This window comes from Mirounga angustirostris, unplaced genomic scaffold (assembly GCF_029215605.1).
Source record: "Mirounga angustirostris isolate CCGP_5_RB_7025 unplaced genomic scaffold, mMirAng1.0.hap1 SCAF_10, whole genome shotgun sequence".
Lineage (NCBI taxonomy): Eukaryota > Metazoa > Chordata > Mammalia > Carnivora > Phocidae > Mirounga > Mirounga angustirostris.
In genome coordinates, this window is record NW_026991718.1 from 24,355,378 (window position 1) to 24,382,201 (window position 26,824).

Sequence of the window (26,824 nt, forward strand, 5' to 3'; positions counted from 1 at the left end):
TCAGCAAGTAGTATTTGAGCTCTTTCCAAGTGTGCTGGGTTTTATGCTGAGTCTATAATAGTGAACAGTATCAACATAGTTCTCACAACCATAGAACTGTAAACCTAAAATTCTGGCAGGAGTGATGGGCCGAAAACAGGAAAATAGATAAAGGAACAAAATAACTGCAGGTTGTAATGAGAGCCATAAAGGAAGCAATCAGGATTGAGGTGGAAGAGTAACTACCAATGGGAACTTGCTCTACCAAGGGAAAGTAGTGGTCAGCCTTAGTGAACGCTTCTCTAAGGGGACAACACTAAGCTGACACTTAAAAGGAAGAAAGGAAGATAGTTAAGCAGCAAGTCTGAGAGGACCATTTTAGGCATCATGGACAATTTGCATAAAGCCCGGAGGCAGGAAATAGCCTGTAGGAGAACCTGACAGAAGAGAGTGGTTGGAATGTGGGTGAAGGGGAGTGGGAGGTGATATACTTGGAAAGATGAGAGGTGGGTGCCAACTCATAAAAGACTTGTAGATTTTGGGTGGGAATTTGATTTTTACTGTAGGCCCAGTGGAAAGCCATTAAAGAGTCTTAAAACAGGGAAATGATAATCGGGTTGACATTTTGCTTTTTTTTTTTGCTACAATATGGGGAAAGGACTGGCCGTGGGTGGGGGTATGGTTTGGCCAAGAGTGAAGGAGAGGAAGTCAGTCACAACAGTTCAAGCACAAGATGATGATGGCGTGGGTTAAGGTGGTGGCAATAGCCGTCGATGCAGCATGTTGGATTTAGGATGGGTGTTGGAGATGGAGTTGACAGATCTCTTGCTGATTTTATTGGATTTGGGGAGTGTGAGGGAAAGGAAAGAATGAAAGATGACTCCTGGATTTCTCGTAGAGAATTGGGGTGGATGCTGATGTTGTTTATGGAGCTGGAGAGAACTGAGGGCGGAGTGGATGTGGAGGAAGGCCCGGGAAATGATGACATTTATTCTGCATGTGTTCAGTTTGATAGGACTTTGAAACACCCAAGTGTCAGGTCATCAGCTCAGACTGAGAGTCCGGAGCTCAGGGGAGACAGTTGTGTTGGAGATATCTTTTGGAAAGGTCAGCAGGAGGATGATGGGGAGGAAGGAAGAAAGAGGAAAAGGATGTAGAGAAGACAACCAGTGTCCGAGCGCTAGGCAGCCCCAGCATTTTGAGGTCCAGGAGAGGGGCAGGAGCCAACTGAGGAGACCAGGAGGGCCAGGTCAGTGGGGTCAGAGGCTAACCAGGAGGACGATGTTCACAAAAGCCAGGAGAGCCTAGCGTTTCAAGGAAGAAGTGGCCGTTCATATGGAATGCTGCCAAGAGGTAGAGTGAAATGAGGACAGTGAAGTGGCCATTGGATTTGGCAGCGTGAAAGTGGACTTTTCTCCTGAAGTGGTTTCAGTGGAATGGTAGAGGCCAAAAGCTGGACTGAAGAGGGAATGGGAAGTGAGAGACTGTGTGTGTTGTGGTGCATTTCTCTGTTGGGTAGTCACGAAACGTATATGAGGAATCTTAAAAAGCCAGTCAGTAAACTTGGGGGTTTGCCTTCTTTCCCCATAAATGGCTGTAGTAAGTTAGCATTGGCCTTTAGCCTCCCAGTAATTTTCCTTTGGTTAACATTTGATTATTCATTTTTAAAAGCTTCTGAATTTCATAGGTGGCTTCCATTTTAGAGTAAAATCAAATGTTCAATCTGTGTTAACTTGTAGAGTTAGTATTGTATTAAATTAAAACTTGGAGTATTTACCTTTTCAGGAAAGTAATTATAAGCCTTGGAAATTATGCAAGGACTATTTCATCTTGAAACACTTAGAAATTCATTTTGGTTTTTTGTAATTACAGTGTTTCGGTAAGAGAGACATCTAAACAGGGATTGCATTTGGCAGTTATGTACATGTTCTTGTTCTAAACTAAGCACTGTTTCTGCAGTTTAGACTTTTCTTTTATAAATAGAATTTTAATCCATGTAGGTTAAATTTTTTCCAGGCATGTTATAATTAGTACTGGCTACAACTTAATCCTAAAATGTGTAGGAGAAATTTAATAATATCTTTTTTTTTTAAGATTTTATTTATTTATTTGACAGAGAGAGACAGAGAGGGAACACAAGCAGGGGGAACAGCAGAGGGAGAGGGAGAAGCAGGATCCCCACCGAGCAGGGAGGCCGATGCGGCACTCGATCCCAGGACCCCGGGATCATGACCTGAGCCTAAGGCAGACGCTTATCGACTGAGCCACCCAGGTGCCCCGATATTTAATAATATCTTATAAGCACTCCTTCCATTAAATGAAAACAAGTAGAAATTATTTGAATATTTAAAAAATCCTGTTTTTTCATAACAGTGTGGAAAAGCTAGTATGGCTACTTAAAAAGAAGTTAATATGTTGCCTGCTTGGTCCTGTCACTGGGAATGATATAACTTATGTTTTGCAGACACATGATCTTATATACCACGACAGCTCATTCATAAATTCTCTTGAATGCATTAATGCAGTTACCCAGACGAAAAGTATTGTTGTAGGATCTACTTTCCAAATGTGATTGTCCTGCCAATTCAGGCCCACTGCACTGACCAACACATAGACTTGCTTAAATTCTAAGAACAGGGTAGTTTGGATAATAGGAAATTGTTCAGGAGACTTGTTAAGAAGCATCTTCTCTGGAGTAAGATACATCTGGGGTCTCAGTTTTTTAATCTCTGTGTTATCAAAAATAAGGCAAGTCTGAAAAAACTGTCACAGCCAAAAGGAGCCTAGGGAGACATGATGACTAAATATAATATGGTATCCTGATGGGATCCTGAAACAGAAGAAAGACATTAGATAAATACTAAGGAAATTTAAATAAAGCATAGATTTTAGTTGATAAAAATGTACCTATTGGTTCATTAATTGTGGTAAATGTACCATACTAACATAAGATATTAATAATGGGGGAAAATAGCTATGGGGTATATGGGAGTTCTATACTATCAATATAATTGTGTAAATTTAAAACTTCTAAAGCAAAAAGTTTATTAAAAAAACGTGGGGTAGGAAATATTTTTATAGACATTGTTGGAAAATACAGCCCATCACACTTTTAGGACTCTGGAGGATCTCAGTTTCCTTATCTTTAAAATGGGTTATGATAGTACTTCCCTCCATAGGGTTGTTGTGTGGATTAAATGAGGTAATGCAAGTGCCTGGCATACTGTCTGGCATGGTAAATGCTCAACAAATGCTATTAAACAGTAATGAATGATGACAACTCATTTAAAATTTTTTTAAATGTCTGCATAAGAAAAAAGCATATTCATATTTGATGGAGTTGGAAGAAGTTTGGCTTTGCCAAATTAGAATTAATTTAAGGCCTAACCACTTTGAACCTGAACTACTATATCATCCATCCTTAATTTTTTCTGCAGTTTGTCCCTGCCTCCTCCATGTAGTAGTTGGAATTGGCAACACTAAATGTGCATGTGTTTTAAAATGTAATTGCATATTCTTACAGAATTTTGGAGATTCCCGGTTGCTTTAATTTGAATTTAAAACTGAAACCCTTAATGGGTTTTAAAGGCAATTCTGCTTTCCTTTTCTCAAGCCTGGAAGACGATAGACATGGGAAAGAATATTGAACAAGGAATTAGGAGACCTCACTTTTAGCCCCAAGTCTGGCTTTAAATATAGGTTTGGGGCAGTTTCTTTCACCTTTAGAAACTTAGTTTTCTAATTGGTAAAATAGGAGATTGGACTAAATGATTTGTAGTTGTGAAGTTGACTTACATTGACATCCAGTTGAGAAGTGCACTCAGAGCTCTTTGGGAGGCTTTACTCTTCCAGGGTTGCCTCACAAGAAAATTGTCCTTGCCTTGTGTTTACATCTCATTTTCAATCAACTGTATATTACTCTGCTTGATGATTCATTATATTCTCTATAGCGGGCCCCACGTGACTCCTTAATTGCTTTAAAACCTCAAACCTGCTTTCCAAGTTTGAAGATTTGTTGCTATTCGTTGAGGATGATCACTAGAATGCGCTAAAGGTTCTGTAGGGATTTCTTGAAAAGGAGTTGGAAAAATATTTTAAGTATAGCATTGTTGGAATAAGTATTAGAGCCTCCCAAGTCCGTCTTTTTGAAGCATACAGGCCTCATTTGGAAATAATGACTTCTCATATTTCCTTTTAAGTTGATTTACTTTGTGGGACTTCCATTGTACTCTGTGACCCTAGATTTGAGACTATTTTAAATTTTCAGTGTTTACTCAATGTCATATAACTGTTAGATTTTCTAATAACCAATATTTTTTATTGTCATTTTAAGATAGTAGCATTAGAAGAGTATGATAGGCAAGAGCTGTGTTTGTGCAGAATAAAATCCCTAGTGTACATCTAGTTTCTGTTTCTTTGTCCATGAGCTTAAGGGAAAGCTAAAGCTTACCCATACATTTAATAAATCTCAGCCATCAAATTTTAATATGACTAAAACTGGTATGATCAGCATGTTTAAGTATGTGTATGTCTAAGTACATATGAGTAACATATTTGCCAGATAGTTTTTAAAAAGTGATTTCACTTTTAAATAATTAAACTGAAGTATTTATCAAATACAATTTCATTTTTTCAAATGTGTGGTAAGTTCAATTTTAGCAAGCTGAAATTCTATTTGTAGCAATAATTTTGCCACAGTAATGGTACGTGTGTGTTAAACTTTTAAAGAGCAGTAACTCTCAGTTAAGCAGAAAGTTCTTTAGACTCTGACAAATTATCCAAACTAACAGACTGCTATGTGGTAGAAGTATTTTTTGATAATAATTCGACTTAGGCTGATCTTTCTCCAATAAATACTTGAATATTTTCCATGGAAAGCATTGTGGTAAGAGATATATATGACTATTGGAAACCATTAACTTTAGAAATTATCAGCAGATGTTTTCCTTGCATGGTTGATTTCATTTAGTTTGGTCACTCCTTAGCTTAATAATTCTAAACTAACTGGAAAGATGCATGGCTAACATTTGCACAAATGTTTGGAACTTACTGAGGCATATAGCAGGTTTCCAATAAATGGAATTTGCACCTTTTATATTTCTCTAACAGGTTTTTTTTTTCCTCTTTATTTTTAAGGAGGTATGCTGTGCAGTGTCATCTTTTTTCAAACCTTGCCATTTGTGGTATATAGGGGATAAGGTAGAAAAAGTGATTCTTTATAGAAGTTTGGTTTTATTAGAGGCTAATAAAAATTAGCTTTCTGTCTTTACTAAGCACATATTTCCATTGGTCATAAGTAGTTCTAAGGGTTTGCTTTCTTTAGTGTTGAACACTCTTTTATTCTAAATAAAATTCTTATTTTTATCTCCTAGTTGAATGATGACATTTGAATTTCTCTAGCAAAAAGAGAATTTTACTTTCTTTATTGCTATTTTTAATGGTATCTAACATTCCCCCCAGTCTATGTTAAATAATTAGAATAGTGTATTATATCATTTTTAGATTAAAAGTAGTTATTTTAGAAAAGGAAATTTTGAGTTAATTCTGTAGTAGATTGTTTTTTAGTTTGCCAATTTATTGCTTTCTTAAGCCCCCATTTTTGAGTTTAATATTTGTCATATATGTTATATATTTATATATTAGTTTGAAGTTGGGTCCAGAAGAGTCAACTGTTTTTTCCCCCCCCAATCTTTGGGGCACGTGTTTTGAGTACATTTTATAAATGTAAGACTTTCTCCCTACTCTCAGGTAACTCTTGTTTTTTATATTTAAACTCTTATGGCTATTTAGGAGTACTAAGTCTTTTCTAATTTGTTAGAAAATATTAAGCATTAAAATTATATAATGAACTGGAAAGTGCAAGTAAAATCCCCATTGCTTACAAGGCAGAGAGTGAATTTGTTATAGTCAGGAAAGGGCATTATCTTAGAACTGTTGATAGCCTTAACTGTCATGTTTAAAAGCATTTTTTTTTTTTTTTTTTTTTTTTATTTGAGACAGAGAGAATGAGAGAGAGAGAGCACATGAGAGGGGGGAGGGTCAGAGGCAGAAGCAGGCTCCCTGCCGAGCAGGGAGCCCGATGCGGGACTCGATCCCGGGACTCCAGGATCATGACCTGAGCCGAAGGCAGTCGCTTAACCAACTGAGCCACCCAGGCGCCCTAAAAGCATTTTTTAATATAAAAATTAAACCATGAAATTTTGATATCACATTTTACAAGTCATAGAAAATTGTATTAGAAACATGCTGTAATTAATTTAGCATTATTAACGGGTTATCTACTTGTACTTGTTATTTCCACTTCGCTGTAGACTGGTAGAAACTTTGACATCTATTGGGATTCGTCTTCAGTTTACATTTGGGAGCCATTGATCTAACCAACCTCGTCTTCTCTCACCACTCTTCAGAAATAGCCAGCCTTGTCCTCTCGCTCTTCTGGCCTGACTGTTGCTTAGTTTTGACTTGCTTGTTTTTGTTCATGTGGTTCCTTCGTTTCCGGTTTCATGCCACTTATCCTTCATGGTTCATTTCAAATCCTCCTTGTGGCAGAGACTCTTGTTCTTCCCCTCTTCCTGAGCCCGGAGGTAGCTCTTGGTTCCCATGTGACTGAATTTCCCCCACTAGAATGTGAGTAGAAATGATGTGTTGCTGTTCTTGGTGCTTTTCCTCTTCTGCTGGCTGGATGTGTACCATAATGTGGAACCAGGGGGATGTGGAGCCACAGTGGAAGCAACCTGGATCCCTGAATGACTGTGTGGAAGAGAGTTGTCTGCCAGCCTGAACCTTCCTCCCTACCTCCTTATTACTGTATATGGAAGAAATAAACTAGTGTGGGAAGCCATTGCACATTGATTCTGTTGTTACCTTGGTTTCACGGACTCTGATAACCCTACTTCCTCTAGGAGCCAGTTTCTGACTATTCCAGTTCACATAGATCATTGTTTTTTCTCCCCACATTCTATGGTGTTTAGAAGGTGTTTGCTATTCACATATTTTTTTAAAAAATGAGAAACAAAAGCAGAAAAATAAAGGTAGCATTTATTTAATTTGTGCACGACTGGCTCACATATACTGTAGGCTTTTGGAAGAAAATAACTGTCTTATATTTCTTTGATATTCTCCATGGTACACAGGTTAGGCGTTCAGTAAAGGTCTCAAGGAATGAAAACTTCTGAACAAATCTTTAAATGTGGCATAGATATTGGCATCTGCAATGGTGTTAAATTAGTTAACTTCATTTATTTTGGTTTTCTCTAGTTAGACTTTTATTTTAAAGGAAAAAAATGTTGGGGCGCCTGGGTGACTCAGTCGGTTAAGTGTCTGCCTTCGGCTCGGGTCATGATCCCAGGGTCCTGGGATCGAGCCCTCATTGGGCTTCCTGCTCAGCAGGGAGTCTGCTTCTCCCTCTGCCTCTGCCTGTTGCTCTGCCTGCTTGTGCTCTTTCTCTGTCAAATAAATAAATAAAAATCTTTAAAAAAAATAAATAAAGGAGAAAAATGTTACAGAGAACCCATAATTTAATAAATTAGAACAAAGGTCTTACAAGCTAGTGAAATTTGTAGTAGTGAAGCTACTTCCGTTGCTCTCCTCTCCCTCCCCTTTTCCCTATATAATCGTTAAACTTTTACAGCAGGGTCATGTTCTAGGCCCAGTAAGACAACAATCATTACCCCCTTTGGAATTTACAGACAATAAACAGCAAACGTTTGGAATGCTAAATGTGATCAGTATCTAGAGAAAAACAAAGTGGGGGGTAGGGGCTGAGGGTGCGGGCAGCAGGTGAGATGATGCTCGAAGTGTGTGTTGGCGTGGGCGTGGTGTTATAGTGTTCAGTTGGGTGTCAGGGAAGACTTTTCTGGGAAAGTGACCTTTGGGTTAAGGTCACTTAACCCTTAAGGTCTTAAGTCACTTAAGGTCTATTCACCAGGTGAATAGAAATGATGTGGCCAACTGGAAAAAGAGTGAGTGAATAGACCACAAGTGCTCTTCAGCCTGGGGTAAGAGTGATGAAACTGTTCTAAAATTGTATGATGTTGCATCACTCTGTGCGTGAATGTTGTATATGTGAATTATATCTCAGTAAAGTGGTTAAAAAGAAAACATCAGAGCTTTAGAGGTCTTCAACATCAACCCAGGGGGAAACCCTTCTCCTTACTGCTGTCTTTAGAAATGTTCGGCTGTAGAGTAGTAGTTACTACCGTAAATCACACGAACTACATTCCAGTCAGATCCAGATACTGTGTGAAGCACAATAATCATTATGAATATTAGTAAATTTGTATCAGAATACTTTGGCCGTAAGTTTTTAAAAATCCCAACACTAAAATCTGGTCATGTATGTGCACTTTTATGGTTTGCTGCTAAAGTAATAGTTGATTATTGTCCCTTTAATAATAACTTGGGGGGAAAAGGTAATGTCGGCTTTGTGCTCAGTAATGACCGATTTGGGGATGGAGACCGTGCTGACTTTGCAGGGCAGTTACCTGAGAGTTCTGCTTTTAGAATCATGCTTGCTTTCTGTTTGCTTTTGATGGTTTATATTCAGAACAGCCTGATTGTAGTAGGCTGTCTCCCTGGATCTTGCTTTTTCAGATCCTGGCTCTTAGATACTATCTTTCATTTTTTTTCCTCTGGAAATAATCTTTAACATATTGTTTCCTTTGTATCACAAGTTCACTTAGATCCCACCCACCTAGGCAGCATGGATTTAGATCTTTCCTCTTAGATACTTAGAATCTTAGAGCTAGAAAGTTCAGAGTTAATAGATCTAGAGTCAGTGCAAAGATTGTATTAGATTCTTACCAGTCCTTAATTCTGTCCTTGAGGTCTTTCCAATACCATGAGTGTATTTCCATGAGGTATTAACAAATAATGCTCATAAAGCAGCTTCTGTTGACCCTAAGGAGATTCTTTAGATTCTGTTACAATGTTTAAAATTACAGACTTGGGCGCCTGGGTGGCTCAGTTGGTTGAGCGACTGCCTTCGGCTCAGGTCATGATCCTGGAGTCCCTGGATCGAGTCCCGCATTGGGCTCACTGCTCAGCAAGGAACCTGCTTCTCCCTCTGACCCTCCCCCCTCTCATGTGCTCTCTCTCTCTCTCTCGTTCTGTCTCAAAAAAAAAAAAAAATCTTTAAAAAAAAATAAAATTATAGACTTAAAATTTGTATCTTATTAAAAAAAATCATCAAATCATTTTTCTCAGTGTGTAATTACTCTTTGCCAGAGGACCAGTTTTCCTTTGTGCTGATTAAATTATCAAATCACTCTGTTGTCGAGTTGAGAACAGTTGACCTCCCGTGTAGTTCTAGGCCTGGCTGTCCTACTAACTCACTCCGTGACCTTGGCAAGTAGCTTAATCTGACCAAAGACAAAACTTGTATTTTAGAGGTAGATTTGGTAAATGGTAGATTTGATAAGCAGGACTCCCCCCGCCCCCCATGAAGGGATTTTATGCAGAGAATACAACTCACAAGGTGTGAGTAAAATGACAGAAAACAAATGAAATGTTACGTGTTTTCCTTCCAGGACCCTGTGTGGAGGAAGGGAGGAAGGGGAGGAATCCCCACTGCAAGAAGGAGTGCCCTTCACAGCTTCTTACCGCACAGCCCGGTGCAGTGGGGAAAGAACCAGCTCTGTGTCAAATGGCTCTAGGTAGAAAGGGCAGTTCTGCCCCGCAGGTCTTTGTAAGTCGCGGGTGGGGAGTGCTCTGTAAAGTCAGCCTGGTCTGAAGAGAGCCATTCAAGGCTCTGGCTGCTTATGTACAGGGAAACCCACTGTTGCTCTTAAAACATTGCAAAAAGGTGGTCATACACTTATCTTTCCGATGAAGCATTTGTATCTAAATTCATACAGATGCATCTTAATCTGGCTACCGTCACTCAGCTTTTAATAACAACAGTAACAACCAGTATTTTACTAAGAATATGCTATGCACCAGTTGCTGCCGCAAGCACTTTACATGTGGTAACTCACCTGATTTTAAACAACATCCCTTTGACCTGTGGGTATTGCTGTTACCCCTATTTTTACAATTGCGGAAGTAACAGGTTGGAAGTTTCACAATTATTAAGTGGCAAAGCTGGGATTCAAACCCACAGCCTGTCTGACCACAGGCTTCGGTTAATTTAGGGGCAAGCCTGATGCAGAAGAGGAGTAAGTTTTATTGTAGGAGGCCTAGGACTCAAAAATGAATGAAAAAATGAATGCAGAGTATCTTAATCATTTATTTTATTTTATTTTATTTTTTTAAAGATTTTATTTATTTATTTGACAGAGAGACAGCGAGAGCAGGAACACAAGCAGGGGGACTGGGAGAGGGAGAGCAGGCTTCCCGCTGAGCAGGGAGCCCTTTGCGGGGTTCCATCCCAGGACCCCGGGACTATGACCTGAGCCGAAGGCAGACGCTTAGCGACTGAGCCACCCAGGCACCCCTCTTAATCATTTATTTTAAGATTGATCACATTGAAATGATAATTTATGTATATATTGGATTAAATCTTTTTAAGATTAATTTTGTCTGTTTTTCTTTACATTTTAAGTGTGGCTACTAGAAGATTTCAAATTACATACATGGCTCACATTATTTTTCTATCAGGCAGTACTATTGTAGAGAGTCCTAAATGAGAGAAAGAAGGTGTGGTTACTATGGGTAGGAGACTGACTAGTGAAGTAGACAGGAGTGGTAGTGCATATCTGGTAAACCGAAGTGCATTGGTAAGTATATTGTCTCCCACTTAGCTATGGATGATGAATATATATATTTGTTATAATAAGTTAAACTTTATCATATTTGGTAAAGTAAATGAATGGAAAGAACAGATATGTTTGTACCATGTATAATACAGTAGCATATTCATTGAGCATTTAAATATACCAGCCACTTGTCTAAGCACTTGACATATGTTAACTCAATACCGGTAGTGACACCACCAGGCAGGTTCTATTGTTACTGATCCGAGGCACCGTGAGGTTCAGCTTCTTGCTTAAGGCCACACAGTATAGCGCATAAGGAGTTAGTGCTAGTCTATACAATTTAACTTCGGAGACTGTGCTCTTAACCATTGTGGTGCGACGGTATCCCCTGCTTTTTGAAAGTTCATGTTATATCACCTTACTTTTACCAAAGACCTACATTAGTACCTGTTTTTGCTAGCTGAAAGAAATCAAAAGAAGTTTGCGTTCAGCATTTGTTTGGCAGCGCACCCTTACAGAGGCAGCGGGCACCCCCAAGCAGTGAGTGTAGCGCCACCAAGCTCCTTTCCGGGGAACTACACTCAGCATCTCAGTCTCAAGCCGCCATGGCTTTGAAGTGTGTCTGTGAGCATCTGTGCTTTTTCTCGATTTACTTTGCGCATCTGTTAGCAAGATGTGTCTTGAGGTATCAAAAAAGCCTGAGAGAGGTTATTTTTTGGCTATGGGAATGCTCAAAAATATTTTCATAATGAAATAATGGTAATTACTTCTTCACTTTATGCCATTTTGGCTTATGAAAGGTTTCATAGGAAAGTTCTACTTTCAGGTGTGGGAGGGAGACTTGTATTGCCTCTTTAAGCTGTACGACCTTATGATTTGCTGGTATTTTTTAATCTTATGCTTTAGTGTGGTAGTGTGTACATGGATAACCCACTGGAATTTTTTTTCCCAGCTTAACAGGTGGCCTTCGTGTCAGCTTGTATTTATAATTTGTAGATTTGTTTTTTAATTTCCTAAAAGTGAATGATTTTTGTTTACATTTTCCATTTGCAAGGTTGGTTGTTTATACCTTAATTTTAGCCTGTTAATTGCATTTGTGGTAGTGCTCCATACGTTTTGTATATTATAAAAGATCTGCCTGGACTTTCGGGGGAGAAATGTATATGGACAAATTAAAAAAAAATAAGCTTTTAATAATTTAAATGTGTGGTATCAAAAGGAAATACAGGAATTTGGGTTTTCTCTGCCTAGAAGCTATCATTGAGATGTTAGCCTTAGGGAAGATAACATGTTTTAAAAGTTTTTATTCTCAAGGGAAAAGTGTAATACTGTGTCTAGGCTAAACATACATTAGGTATTTATATCACATATGTCACAAATATATTTAAGTATCATCCTAAGTTAGTTTGTAACCTAAAATAAAAAAGAAATAGTTTTTTCTGGCTATCAACTAGGAATGCAATGCTGTGGATGATACAAGCGCAGATGTCACAAGTCTGTCCTGTGGAAATAAGACATACATGCAAAAAAGAAGTAAATCCAGTTCAATAAAATAACACTATGGGGGCACCTGGGTGGCTCAGTCGGTTAAGTGTCTCCCTTTGGCTCGGGTCATGATCCCAGGGTCCTGGGATCAAGCCCCACATCAGGCTCCCTGCTCAGTGGGGAGCCTGCTTCTCCCTCCTCTTCTCCCTCTGTCCCTCCCCCCAGTCATGCTCGCTCACTCAGTCTCTCTAGTAAATAAATAAAATCTTTAAACAACAACAACAACAAAATAACACTATGTATATCATGAATGGACAAAAGTTTTATAGGAGTTCTGAGGAAAGGCAGAAACTGTTTTGAACTAGTAGTTTGGGAAGGGTTGCTGGAGGAGGAGAGAATTGAGCTGTCTTGTAGGGTGAGTCATTTCCTTACATGGAGTGTAGAGGGTGTAATTTAGACATGAGGAGGTACACATTGGGCTTAGGGGAACAGGGAGAGTTCAGCTTGTGGCTAAAGTGAAGTGTGTAGGAAGCTGAATACTCAGGGAAATTTTGAAAAATTAATTTGGGCTGGATCAGAAAAGACCTTGAATTCTAGGTGGAAGAATTTGAATTTCTTAAGGAGTTCAGACTTTTAGGGGAGACAGAAATCTTTGGCTATGTGATCATTTATCCTTAAGTTACTACTTATGTGATAGACATCCCTAATAAGTTATATTCTTGACTTAACATGGTAGATGTTTTTAGTTGTTGGTACCGAGAAATACTGAAGAGCATGCTTTCTTGGTTACTAGTCAAATCCAGTGTATCAAATTGGCTTGTTAGCACCTTCTCAGACTTCTTGGTTGGAAAAATTTTGTTTCACATAGCAAATACTTGACAGTTGTCTGTTTTTAGAGATGACAAATCAGTATTTTGCACTGACTGTTAATTTCATTTAAATTTCCATATGCTGTGAATTTATACCCTTATTATAGGCACACTAAAACGTGCTCTTATTTTAAAACTCTGGCTTATCTTTGCTCCATTGTCTCATTAGCCGAGCAATTGCGGGCTGCTTTGTTTAACCTGCTGACTCCATGTTCTTTTTTCATAAAATTGGGAAGATCTTGGTCTCTCAGGGGTGGGGAGATTGTTCAGTGAGATTAGACAGTTTATAAAGAGAATGCAGTAACCTTTGGAGACATTGGATGTATATACTTAGTAAATTTTCTCTCCCTCCTTCCTGATTTTGAAATGGTTGTGACTAGAGATTTCTTATTACATATATGCTTTAAATATAAGCTTTTGTGTAGCAGAATTCAAAGAACTTTGGAAGGTGTGTACTTTTGTAAAATCTGACTTTACTTATTATAATAACTTGAATTTTTAAAATGTTGATATACCGGGGCGCCTAGGTGGCTCAGTTGGTTAAGCGTATGCCTTCGGCTCAGGTCATGATCCCAGGGGCCTGGGATCGAGCCCTGCATCGGGCTCCCTGCTCAGTGGGAAGCCTGCCTTTCTCCCTCTCCCACTCCCCCTGCTTGTGTTCCTTCTATGCTGTCTCTCTCTGTCAAAAAATAAATAAAATCGGGGCGCCTGGGTGGCTCAGTTGGTTAAGCGACTGCCTTCGGCTCAGGTCATGATCCTGGAGTCCCTGGATCGAGTCCCGCATCGGGCTCCCTGCTCGGCGGGGAGCTTGCTTCTCCCTCTGACCCTCCCCCCTCTCATGTGCTCTCTCTCAAATAAATAAATAAAATCTTTAAAAATAAATAAATAAATAAATAAATAAATAAAATCTTTAAAAAAAATGTTGATATACCAAGAGAACTTACTGATGTTTTATTAAAGATAAATTTGTAGTTGTTTAATTAGAATCTCCATAAAATCCTGAACTATCAAAGGACTAAGGTGTTTCTACAAAGTTATTTTATGAACTAAAAGCATACTCTGTGGCATTGAAAGGAAATGCATCTTAAATTTTACATATGGCAATTTAAGTAACCAAACAAATGAGTACAGGGAAAAGAGAGGGAGAGAGGAAAAACCAAGAAACAGACTCATAACTATAGAGAACACACTTATGGTCACCAGAGGGGAGGTGGGTAAGGGGATGGGTGAAATAGGTGATGGGGATTCAGGAGTGCACTTGCTGTGAGGAACACCAGGTAATGTATCGAAGTGTTGAATCACTACTTGTACACCTGAAACTAATATTACACTGTATGTTAACTAACAGGAATTTGAATAAAAACAAAAAAGCCCCCAAAAACAAAAGAAAAGGGGGTGCCTGGCACCTGACTCTTGATTTCAGCTCAGGTCTTGATCTCAGGGTCATGAGTTCAAGTCCCATGTTGGGCTCCACACTGGGAATGGAGAATGGAGCCTACTTTAATAAAAAAAAAAAAAAAAAAAAAAAAAAAGGAAATGCAGTTCAGGAGAAATATTCTTTATCAACCATTTTCTGCATCATGTTGTTAAGGAAATGCAGTTAAACTTTTTTTAAGTTGCCTTTTTTTCTTTTGGTGTACATATGTGGATGTTAATGTAGGTCTAGATTTGTGTAACCCCCATCACAATTAGGAAACAGAAGAGTTCCATCACTCCAAAAAACTCCCTTGTGCTACCCCTTTATAGTCACATCCTTTCCCTCACCCCTGGCAACCACTGCTCTCTTTTCCATTTCTTCCTTAATGGATAGATTAGTGGAGGCTATCACATGATAAATATCTTATCAAATATGATATCAACTAAGATAAAATATGAGAAACATCAAGTAAGATAATGTATGTGAAAGTGCTTGGCAGATAGAAGCATCAGGTACTTAATAAAAAACCGCTTCATACAGAATATTAGGTCAATAGGTGAGGCTTAACTGGAGTCTTCTATAGAGTCAACTTTGTGTAATCTTTAACAACTTTTTTTCTCCTTGCTTAGAGGCTTTTAGGCTTATTTTTGAAAGGCTTTGTTCCATAGCATCCTGATTGCTGGAAATCTGTTATTTAATGTCTTTTAACCTTCTGTTCCTCAGAGAAAAAGTGAACAATAATATCTACCTTGAAGAGTTGTTAAAATGTGATGATACATATGAATATAAATACATAGGCACACGTGTATTTATGTGTGGCTTGGCCCAAAGTAGGTTTCCCTGTCAATATTTGAAGATTATATTTTATAAATAATATAGTTCACAGTTACTTTTAGGATAGTTTGGTAATGAAATATCATGTCGTCTTGATATCTAGATGCTCCACCCACCCCCTCAACTGAAGCTTTTAGAGTGGGAAGGTTGATTCTCAAAGCATTATCTTTCTGTTTTTTGGAAATGTGTCAGCAATTTCTCTGTTTTGGTTTGGAGGGAGGAGTACCCAAATCTATTTAACTTTATCATAATATTTCAGGGTTCATTTCACATTATGCCCATTTCATAAAATGTGATTTTTGAAATTGATGATTGGGACGTGTGGGCTGAATCTTTGCTAACCCCAGGACTTCCTTTTCAATTCATATTTCTTTTTTTTTTTTTTAAGATTTTATTTATTTATTTGAGAGAGAGACTGAGATAGAGAGAGCATGAGAGGGGGGAGGGTCAGAGGGAGAAGCAGACCCCCCGCTGAGCAGGGAGCCCGATGCGGGACTTGATCCCGGGACTCCAGGATCATGACCTGAGCCGAAGGCAGTCGCTTAACCAACTGAGCCACCCAGGTGCCCGAATTCATATTTCTAAGCCCCTAATGTAATAGTGATTTTTGGAGATGTTTTAATCTTTTTCTTAAAAGTGAAGTACAAAGTATTCTGATATATAACATCCTGGGCAGTAGGATATAATTGCTTTCCCACAAATTTAATTATTTAACCAAGCGCAGAAGCAGATTTAGAAGTTTCTGTTCTTGCCCACAAGTCCTCATGTATGCTGTCTTTATCACTATTCTTTGTCTTATTATTAGTGTTCAAAATATTAATAGAATCAGTAAATTATAGAACTGGAAAGAACCTTTGAGATCTTCTAGTCAAGTAATTCCTAATTCTATCTAACCCAAAGCCCCCTTTTTCGTAGTAAATATTTTGTAATACTCTTTAGTGTCCTGAGATAAAATTAATAGTTAATGAAAGTTTTTTACTCACATAATTAGAATAAATCAATATAATTCCCTAACTGTAATATAAAGGAAAATAATTTAAAACATAATATGAGGTATGATTATTCCACAAGACAAAACTAAAAAAACCCAAGAAAACAGCTCAACAGATTTCTAAAATGCCCTTAAAGGCATGCACTGCCCCAGGGAGAACCGTGATCCAGACCCAGTCTTCTCTTATCATAGGTAAAGAAAATGAGGGGCAGAGTGAAGGGGCAGAGGGCAGTGTTGGACAGAGCTTGGTGTTACTTTTGCAGAATGACAAAGAGTGTGGTTACTAGTAGAGCTTGAACAGGAATCCCAGGTTTTGTGAGTTGCTCTGCTCCTCTTGTTGCTCATTACTTTTAAGAGGAGAATGAGCCCAATAGTATAGTTAGTAGGTAAAAACTTTGCTTCATGGTTTTTCTAAAAATTTGTATGAAAACATTTTTCATTTTTAAATGAGGTAGTGAACTGCATTTTTTTTTTTTTTTAAAGATTTTATTTATTTATTAGACAGAGAGACAGCTAGAGAGGGAACACAAGCAGGGGGAGTGGGAGAGGGAGAAGCAGGCTTTCCGCCGAGCAGGGAACCCGATGCGGGGCTCGATCCCAGGACCCTGGAATTATGACCTGAGCCGAAGGCAGACGCTTAACGACTGAGCCACCCAGGCGCCCCGAACTGCATATTATTCTTGACTTGTTGCTTACTGTAGAGGTACACAGATATATAGGTAATAGATACGCGGACTTGTGTGTAATACTGGGAGGACATCCTGTAGGTTCAGCGATACTGCCAGAGCTCCCGTTTTTTCTGGCTTTTTGGCCTTGGGCACAAACCTGTCTTTTCATCTGTAAAATTCCTACCTTTTCTTTCTCACAAGGGCCAAATGAAAGGGTGTCAAGGGAAGTGGTAAACTGTATAGCAGATGCAGTGGATCCCTGCTAAAAGCCTCGCATCCTCCTCCTCCAAGGTAATAGAGAATACAGTCCTTTTTTAATACCCTGCAGTTGGTATATTACCATAATAAATACTCTGATATGAATCTTATTTCAGTTCCTTGAACCCAACAAACACCTACCTGCCTTCGAGACCTGGGATGCCACACATGTGCCCTCCCCAGCTCCTGTGTCTACCTGCTTGCTCATCCACTTGCGTACACACACACACACACACACACACACACGCACACAGAGCCAAAACCAAAGGTTTCGTAACCTTTATTACAATATCATTTGTTTACTTTTTAGAGTATTGATTTCCCCCACTGGATTGTGGGTCCCATGAGAATTTTGTATTCTGCCCTATGTGCTTGTGTTGTAGGTAAAAGTGATATTTCCAAAATATAGTCAAATTGACACTCAGGGAAGATGTGTTGTCTTTATCCTCCAGTCGCAACCCTCTCTAAAATAATCTGGTGTTTCCAGAGGTGCTTGCAGTAGAACACCATAGGAAGCAGTCCCAGCACCAACTAGTTCAAGTTTCTTTGTACTGTGTCATTTAGTTTCTTTTCTTTTCTTTCCTTTTTTAAGATTTTATTTATTTATTTATTTTAGAGAGAGAGCATGAGTGGGGGTAGGGACAGAGAGAGAGAGAGAAAATCTCAAGCTAAGTGCGGGGCTGGATCTCATGAGCAGAAATCAAGAGTTGGATGCCTAACCAGCTGCACCATCCAGGCGCCCCTGTGTCATTTAATTTCTTGAGGGAGCAGCGTCCCCTGTAACTTCTAGAATGTTGCTTCTGAAGTATTATGTGGAATTCTGTAATAATTAAACTGATACTTTTGACTTTAGATTATACACTGAGTTCTTTTTTCATCAAGATTGCAGGTAATCAAGGGTAATTATGTTACAGAGGAAAAACAGATTTTGTTTATTTCGTGGTAGGCTTTGCATTAAGAACTAATACTTTGGTAGAGTTTTGTTAAGCATCTGAAAGGCATTATTACTCTTCTGTGCATATTTTTATTTTAAGTGGAGTGTAACTTAACTCTTTCCTGGCAGCCTTCTGACTTTGTAATTTTTTTCTTTTTCTTTTTTGGACTCCATGCTTGTGCTTAAGTGCAACAATTTCATTTCTTATTGTTGATTTCCTGAATATGTGTTCGTGAATCTTTCCTTACACTCAGCAGCTTTGCCTCATTAATTTAAATATGGCTTTGTTTTGTTGCTCTTATGCTTATTTTGTTTCTCCTTTTTCTTAAAGCCTTGTTGACCATATTCTTCACAACCCCATTTCAGTGCTGCTAACTTAGGGTGCTCATGTTAGTGGGTATCTATTACTTTGATACTGTTTTGGAGACTATATAGGTGTTTTTCTCTGCCTGGACCGTAGATTTTCCCCTTTCTTTTATAGTCTGGCATTTGTCCTATGCAAATGTAAAGTGGTTAATTGGAAAGAGCACACACTTTAGGGTTAAATGGATGCAGGTTTAAATCCTAGCTCTGCTACCTGCCAGTTAAAGTTGGGCATGGTTGAATGTTTCTGAGCTCACTTTCTTCAACTGTAAAAAGGGTATACTTTTACCTACTTTTCAGAATTGTGAGATAAGGAATATTGTATGTAAAGCATTTGTTAGAGTATTTCTCTCCTGTGTCTTTTAGTAGTCTCTGAAAAAAGGCAGAGTGGAATAGAGGAAAGACCAAACTGAGAGTGAGAAGTCCTGGCCTGCCCTAAGGCCCCTTTTGTCTCGAAGATTATATGAGTCTGTGACTGAGGTGAGGTCGTCTGAAGAGAAAATAAACCATTAGGCAGTATAGATGGGGAGTTCGCTTAGCACTAAGGAAAAGCGATCTGGATCTCTGTTGCCTCATCTGAGATAAGGGTTTGCTTGGGCCACTGGTTCCAAACGACGTTCTTTAATATCCTTTAGAACAGAGAGGTCCAGATGAAGGTGAGGAGTGAGGTCTGGGGGGGCCTGGGGGGTGGGGACAACCCTGAACCACAGCTGTTCTGCTGTGTTTTACATGAGACCTTTTGGTGAGATTTTTGAATGAAGGGTCCTATGGCCAAAAAGTTTCTAAACCAGTATATTAAATGATCTCTAAAGCCTCTCACAACTCTGACTTTCCATGATAGGTGATTTTATAGGTGGTGTGGTTTTTAAATTGAGTTTTCAGAGATGTCTTTCAATATTATTTTATGCATTGTACTGTTCTGAAAACTACCTCCTTCTTCATCAAATAGAGTAGTTACTTTTGTAAGTTTTAGAAATAATTTTAAAAATCCTATAAATATTAATTGCTGATCTTAAGTCTTCATGAGCTTCTGTTATCAAATATTTTTATTGGCATTCATATTAATTTCTCCACCTGTGTTTTTATTGATGGCAAGAACATGCTACATGAAACACTTTAAAATACATGGAGAGAGTTCCAAGGTCATTCTCCATCTGTTATTTATTTTGATTTTTGCAAGTCTAGGGAAAAAAAGGTCACAGAAGTAATGTTTTAATAGCAAAACAGATGTTCCAGATATTAACCCTGTTGTTATTTGTACAAAATAGACTTTTACACATGAACCAAATCTCTGTCATTTTCTTTCAGAAGAAGTTAGAAAAAATGTTTTATACATTTGTAGCATTCACTCAGAATTCCATGACATATGAATAACAGCCATGTTTATGAAATTCAGTCTGAAATACCTTGAATCAAGATTATTTGATTCCATTCATATTATAAGGTATTAAATAATAAAGATATCTCAAATATTTTTAAAACAAAGCCTGGTATGAATAAATACAAATAAAATAGTATTATGTAATATTTGTGCCTTTGCTTACAATATTTTCTGGATTTTTTGACTTCACAACTTAAAGTTTTTTTCTAGAGTAGTGTTGTTATATGATATGATTTATCCTTGGTCCTACCTCATTACCCAGATACTTGATAAATGTGTTTCATGAATGAAAATTACACAGTATAGTTTCTTGAGAGTTAAGAATGTCTCCAGAATTCCTTTACAACAGAAGACCATTTTAGGCTGCTGTTCAGTTGTTTCTCTAAACCAGTAGTGTCTTAACTTTCTTTGAATTACAAACCCCCTCTAAGACAAATTCGGGATCCTCTCTGAAGAAAAACACACATACGTAAATTAGCATACAATTTTAGGGGGTTTATGAACCTTTGAATACATTCCATGAACCATCTTTGGGTAAACTACCCTTTGTTGTGTGAAGAATAAATTGTAGAAAGGAAACATTTAATTTTTTTTTCATTTTGCTTTTATCTATTGAAAGAAAATTACTGTGAATGATAGTTGACTTTATTTGACAAAATGGTAGTGTTTTTATTCAGTGTATATTAATTTGTAAAAAGTCTGTTATTAAAGATGATAATGTAACTACACATTTTAAAAATAATGTGATCGGTTTGTGTTGTCTTGAAGAATTGTAATGTGTGAAACAGGAAGAAAAACATCTTATTCCTTGTCCAGTCAAAACACGTGTTCGATGCTGCCCTGAAACAGTGGTATTTGATACCTTCTAGGGAATACCAGTAATTTACATTAGAAAAGACAAGTTACTGATGTCAGAATATCAGCAGTTTTTACATATGAAAAGCACTGAGCCAGTGTTTCAATATTATGAAATCCCCAGTTGATGCTTCTTATTCGTGGCTGACTCTATCTTCAGTGGTTTATTATTAATGGGACCTCTCCAGTCCCTTAGTATAAGAAATCCTGGCTCCTCGTTTTTCCCTTTGAAATTATTGTTACTGGGATTTTTTTTCATAGTGCGAAAATAAAGATTTTTTGTGCACAATTTGGAAGAAAAATCATAGTCTCACTACGCAAGGATAGTCATTGGTAACATTTTGTTGTGTGTCTATCGAGGCTTTTTTCTGTTCAGTGATTGTGCGCCCTCTGGCTAGGTTTTGGTTCCCTTTTGTACTCCGGCTTTGCTTGTGTATGCTTTTTCTAATTTTTGAGGTGGTAGTTTTTCTTATAATTTCTCTTTTCCTTTCCCATCCATTCATGGCTGCCAGGGTAAAATGGTTAGAGTTATTCGTGTCTTGGTAGTCTCCCAGCTAATGAACACACACCATTACAGTTCACCCATTTCAAGAGTAGTGTACCAGGAGTGGTTTTAGACTGTTCAGTTGTGCAGCCATCACCACTGTCTAATTTCAGAACATTCTTTTACCCCCCTAAACAAACTTCATACTCATTCGCGGTCACTCCCATGACACCTGCCTTCAGCCCTAGGGAACCACTGATCTACTTTTTATCTTTATAGATTTGCCTCTTCTGGACATTTCATATAAATGAAAGCATACAATATGTGAACTTTTGTGACTGGCTTCTTTCACTGAGCATTAATATTTTCAAGGTTGTCTGTGTTGTAGCATGTATCAAGTACTTCATTTCTTTTCTTGTTGATGGCTAAACCCCTTTTGTTTAATCCCTTTATCAAATGAAGAACACATTTGGGTTGTTTCCACTTTTGACTTACGAATGGCACTGCTATGAACATTCATGCATATGTTTTTATGTGGACATGTATTTTCATTGCACTTAGGTATATATATCTAGGAGTGGAGTTGCTGGGTTATGTGGTACTCTAACATTCTGAGGACTATAATAAGTAATTTGAACAGAAGGTAGTCGCTTGAATATCAGGTAGGAGGTATAAGAGAGTTGTACTAACCAGTCTTTCTGAAATGGTTTCATATAGTAGTGTTCCACTTAGTGTGGGTGTATGTGGTTTTAACTTTTACATCTTATAAGGAAACCTTATATAACAACAGGAAATTGTTGAAATATAGTGAGTGTGCTTGCCATTTATGCAGAAAAAGAATTAGTGGCATTTTCATTAAAAAAAAATGCTGTTAATTCATTTTGTTTGAAATAATTTGGAAGAAACAAAACCCAACAGAAATCCTGAGACTTTGGAAGAACTTTCTCATGACTAACCCAATCACTGCACAGTGTGCACCATGAAGAATATTGTTAAGAGGTAGCCTCTTTGCCTTTCTTTTTGTCCTAGCTTGACTGACTGCTATCCTTCCTCTAAGCCCAGACCTCGTTTGCATCTTAATTCCTTCTTCTTGTTTTAGTTGGTTGCCTTAGCCATCTATGATTCTCTTCTAATGCAAAGAACACTGAGCTGGTAACTGGAGATGGACGGTCTTAGCCTAGCTCCAACACCACTGGCTGTGCCGCTGTAAGTGCAAGTCCGGTCCCTCAACCTTTCTGCTCCCCACTTTCTTCATCAGTATAATGAGAGAATCATCTGTGAGCCTGAAAGATGTTTAAAGCTTAGTAATCTTAAGTCTAGCTCTAGACTTCTAAGATTTTATAGACTGGTTGTCAAATTTACTGATTTTTCATGAATTTGGCATTTAATATGTACTTCCTTGTATCGCTTCCTTCCCTCCTTTTCAAATGTGTTCTTTCTCAACCTAGATGATATGGCCAAGGAGGGTAAAGACTCCATGGTTAATGTTTAATAATGCATATATTATTATATGAGTTTTTATTGACTGTGGAATGACTCTAATTGGTACTTATTCTCTGTTTAAATGATCAGAAGTAAATGGTCAAAATAACTTGGTAAATTTAGACAGCTATTTTAACTTTTTCCCTTTTCTGTCTTTTTAAGAGTATGCTTTTGATTAAAGTAGCCATGGTGGAAAGTCAGAAATGAACATTCTGTTTTTAGAAACTTTTAAAATAGCTGCTTTCTGCTAGAACTTTATCCTTATGAGACTTTTATGCACATATATTCATGGGCTCATATTTTGTGTATATGAAGAGTTTCAGGAAACTTCTTGCTTGCTTTCTGACAGTCTGTGTACCTCCATCGCTTAGTTCTTTGCACATTTTACTGGTTAGCTCTGTGTCTTGTGAAGAGAAAGACAAAACAGGAGCTTAAACTTCAAGTTAACAGAGATAAATGCTATAAAATAAATTGGTGGTTTTGAGTGACCTTTGGTGGGGGGGTGCTGTGTCGTTTTAGTTTACCTGGGGTGCTTTATCATTCCTATCTCAATGTATGTTTTTAATTGTGGCTTTTAATTTGTGAAAATTTGAGTTTGAAGTATGACAAGCAGTAATGCTAAGAGGTATTTCTACCGCAACATTTAATCAGTTTTACTTTGATTATGGGATCATGCAGCAACACGCATTACGGACATTACTGACAAGCTGACTTAACTTTGGCTACAGTGATGTTGACGTTGCTGCTTTTTTCCTTCCTCCTCTTCTGTCTCCCTTTCCCCCTTCTTCCCTTTTTAAAACATGACAGAAAGGTCTGAGTGGCTCAGTTGGTTAAGCATCTGCCTTCAGCTCAGGTCATGATCCCAGGGTCCTGAGATCAAGCCCCGCATCAGGCTCCCTGCTCTGTGGGGGGACTGCTTCTCCTTCTCCCCCACTTGTGCTCTCTAGCTCTCTCTCTCTCTGTGCCTCTCCAATAAATAAATGAAATCTTTAAAAAAAAAATTACAGAAAGGTCTGTTTCTCTTTGACTACCATCCTTAGTCACAGCCTCTTCATCTTTATGGAGATGATGATAGAAATGTTGTGTGTCCTTATAGACAGACTTAAGTGTATTTACATTTATTTATATAAACCATATAACGAGGGGTTTTTGTTCTAGGGGTTTGGTACCTTTCAGAAATGGTATCACACTCTTTTTCATTAGCAATACATCTTGGAGAACTGTTCATTTTAAGAAAATACAGCTTGACCTCATTCTTTCTACTTGCTGCATAGTGTTTCATAATGTTGGCTGCACCACGGTTTAGCCCTTCCCCCATCAGTGGACATTTATGTTTCTGATATTTTGGTTACAGACAATGCTGTGGTGAAGCATCTTTGTACATGCAGTTGAGTATTTCTCTGGGGTAAATACTGAGAAGGAATTCATGATGGCAGGCATATTCAAGATTATTATAGCTTATATGTATTATTATAACTCACTTACCAGTTTGCCCTCTAAAACTTATACTTCTTCCAGCTGTGAGAGCAAAGACACCAACCACTGATTTTTAGAATATCAAAGGCAAAACTTAGACATTTTTGCCAATCTGGCGAGAAAATATGGTATTTTGTTTATTTTAATTTACATTTTCCTGAGACTAGGTTGAGCTTTTTTTTTAAAAATTTATTTATTTTAGAGAGTACATGTGCACATGCACAAGCTGGGGGAGGGGCAGAGAGGGAGGGGAAGAGAGAAAATCTCAAGCAGACTCCCTGCTGAGCATGGAGCCCCACGTGGGGTTCTATCCCACGACCCTGAGATCACAATCCCAGCTGAAACCAAGAGTCAGGCGCTCAACTGACTGAGCCACCCAGGGGCCCTGAGCATTTCTTTAGGTGTATTGACCATTTGTATTTTCTTCCTGAGGACTGCATACATATAAATGATTACTTAGAAGGTATCTAGTTTAAATTGCTGCATATGTAACAGTTTTTGGTAAATATTTCTTGGTAAATATCATTAAAATATACATATAGAAAAGTACATAAGTCACAAATGTATAGCTCACTAAATTTTTGTAAAGTGAATACATCACATATAACCAGCACCCAAATCAAGAAACAGAGTATGACTAAAATTCATGAAGCCCCCTCGTGTCCCTTCCAGTCATTCCTCTTGCTCTACACCTCCCAGATAACCATTAATATTACTTCTTATAAATTATTTTTTCTGGGGTGCCTGGGTGGCTCAGTCGTTAAGCGTCTGCCTTCAGCTCAGGTCATGATCCCAGCGTCCTGGGATCGAGCCCCGCATCAGGCTCTCTGCTCGGCAGGAAGCCTGCTTCTCCCTCCCCCACTCCCCCTGCTTGTGTTCCCTCTCTCGCTGTGTCTCTCTCTGTCAAATAAATAAATAAAATCTTTAAAAATATATATATATTTTTTCTGTTTTTGAACTTTAGACATATAGAATCATACGGTATATACTCTTTGCTTTTTTCTAGGTATTAACTTTTAAATACATTTTAAGTAAAAGAATTGCATCAGGATTTAGAGAACTGTGTTTGAGTATTTACACAGATAATATCTTCTCACTAAACTTTAATAAGAGAAAATGGTGCCATTTTAACTAGATGTCCTTGTACAGTGCTAAGAACTCTCAGTGGACCCTCTCCCCACCAAAGGGAGTTAGCAGACTTGTTTACTGAAATCCATTTGATTGTTGAAAGTTTTTCTTGCTTCATTTTGGGTAGATCTAACTGAGGTTTGACCCCATTCTGCTCTTGAACTGTCTGTTGTGTTAATCAGAATTGGTAAACTGTGGTTTTATTTCATCTAACTAAATGATCTTAACTAGAATGCTTGCTTACCTTGTACCTTCTTCGAGTATCTGGGAGAGTAGTATTGTCTTGGGCTGCTTTAGGAAGAATGAAGCTGTAGTTTGTCTCTTTCCTGTTATTGTCTGTATCCTTTTCCCAAACAGGTAAAGGTGCCAGAGCAAACTTTATACGTTATCCTTTCAGCTTCCTCTGCCTGCCTCATGAATGCTTAGGTGATACGGAAAGGTGTTTTACATTCTGTCTCTTCAGCTTATTTTTGTTAATTTGTGTCTTTTGGTAATTTGCTTATTAAAGGAGTATACCTTTTTGTCTTCAGAATATCTTGAACATAAATTCTTAAATTTTCTGGTGATTTCTTGACACTAGAGTAGACACTATTTTTTTTTAAGTAAAATAAGTAAAGGTGAATAAGTTACCAATGGTGATAGTCTTAAATTTATTTTTAATTAGTAGTCTGCTTCCTAAAAGAATTTAAAGTGATTTACAATAAAAGACAGACATGATAATACCAGTAAGAATAAAAAGATTATAAGAGGAGAAAGATAATAACAACACAAATCTTTGCTTCTAGAATTGAATGTTAAATTTAGCCATGAGCCTCTGTCTTTTGAGACTGGAAAAGAGAACAAATACGGTTCTCATTGGGGAATTGAGCAGCAAACCATTTCATCAGGCAAGACAGATGTGTGTATGTTACTAAATTCTGAAAAATGCAGAAATGTTCATCAGAATCAGGTCATGCAAATTAACAAGCATCCAGGGATTTAAAAATTTTGTTGGATTTAAAAGAAATTAATCAGCTCATACATATTTCACTTATGTTTATGAAAGAACTAAATCAGTGTGATTGTATCTGGGTGTGAAGTGTTTATTCATCTAGCTTGCAAGAGTAGTGCATAAAGAACATTATTCTAAATGTCATTGTTGGTGAACGTATAAGTAGCCACCATGCTTAAGAAATAGAATATTGTCAGTATTAGAAGTCTCCCGTGCTCTCCCTGTGACAACTATTATCCTTTTGTGTTAGTCATTATTTTTCTTTAAAATTTTGTCACCTGTGTATATATTCCTCAATATATATGTACATATGTGTGAATATATAGGTATATATGTATACGTATATATACATAACTTGAGAGCCCCCTGGTGAAAACTTGAGAAGTCAGCATAATCTATCATTAGATGAAGGCTCCTAGAGGTGCAGAATCTCTGGGTCTGACCTGAGCATCCCAGAGCATTGACCAGATCCATTTCTGGGTAAGGTTGTGGGGAAATTCATGCATAATGAGTCCTGAAAAGACCACAGTCCATG

General features: G+C 37.9%; 1 protein-coding gene across 14 annotated transcripts in view; it reads left to right on the forward strand.

Annotated features, from left to right (window-relative positions):
- Window positions 1-26,824, forward strand: part of LCLAT1 (lysocardiolipin acyltransferase 1) — a 233,680-nt gene that overhangs the window by 40,525 nt on the left and 166,331 nt on the right. Inside the window, exon 2 of one of the 14 annotated variants that reach the window (XM_064572062.1) lies at window positions 17,139-17,228. The exons of 12 other annotated variants lie outside the window; for them this stretch is intronic. The gene's annotated coding sequence lies outside the window, so the exon portion shown is untranslated. Of the gene's footprint in view, window positions 1-16,807; window positions 17,229-26,824 lie in introns of those variants that run through there. One more of the 14 variants, XM_045884347.3, reaches the window with a different exon arrangement.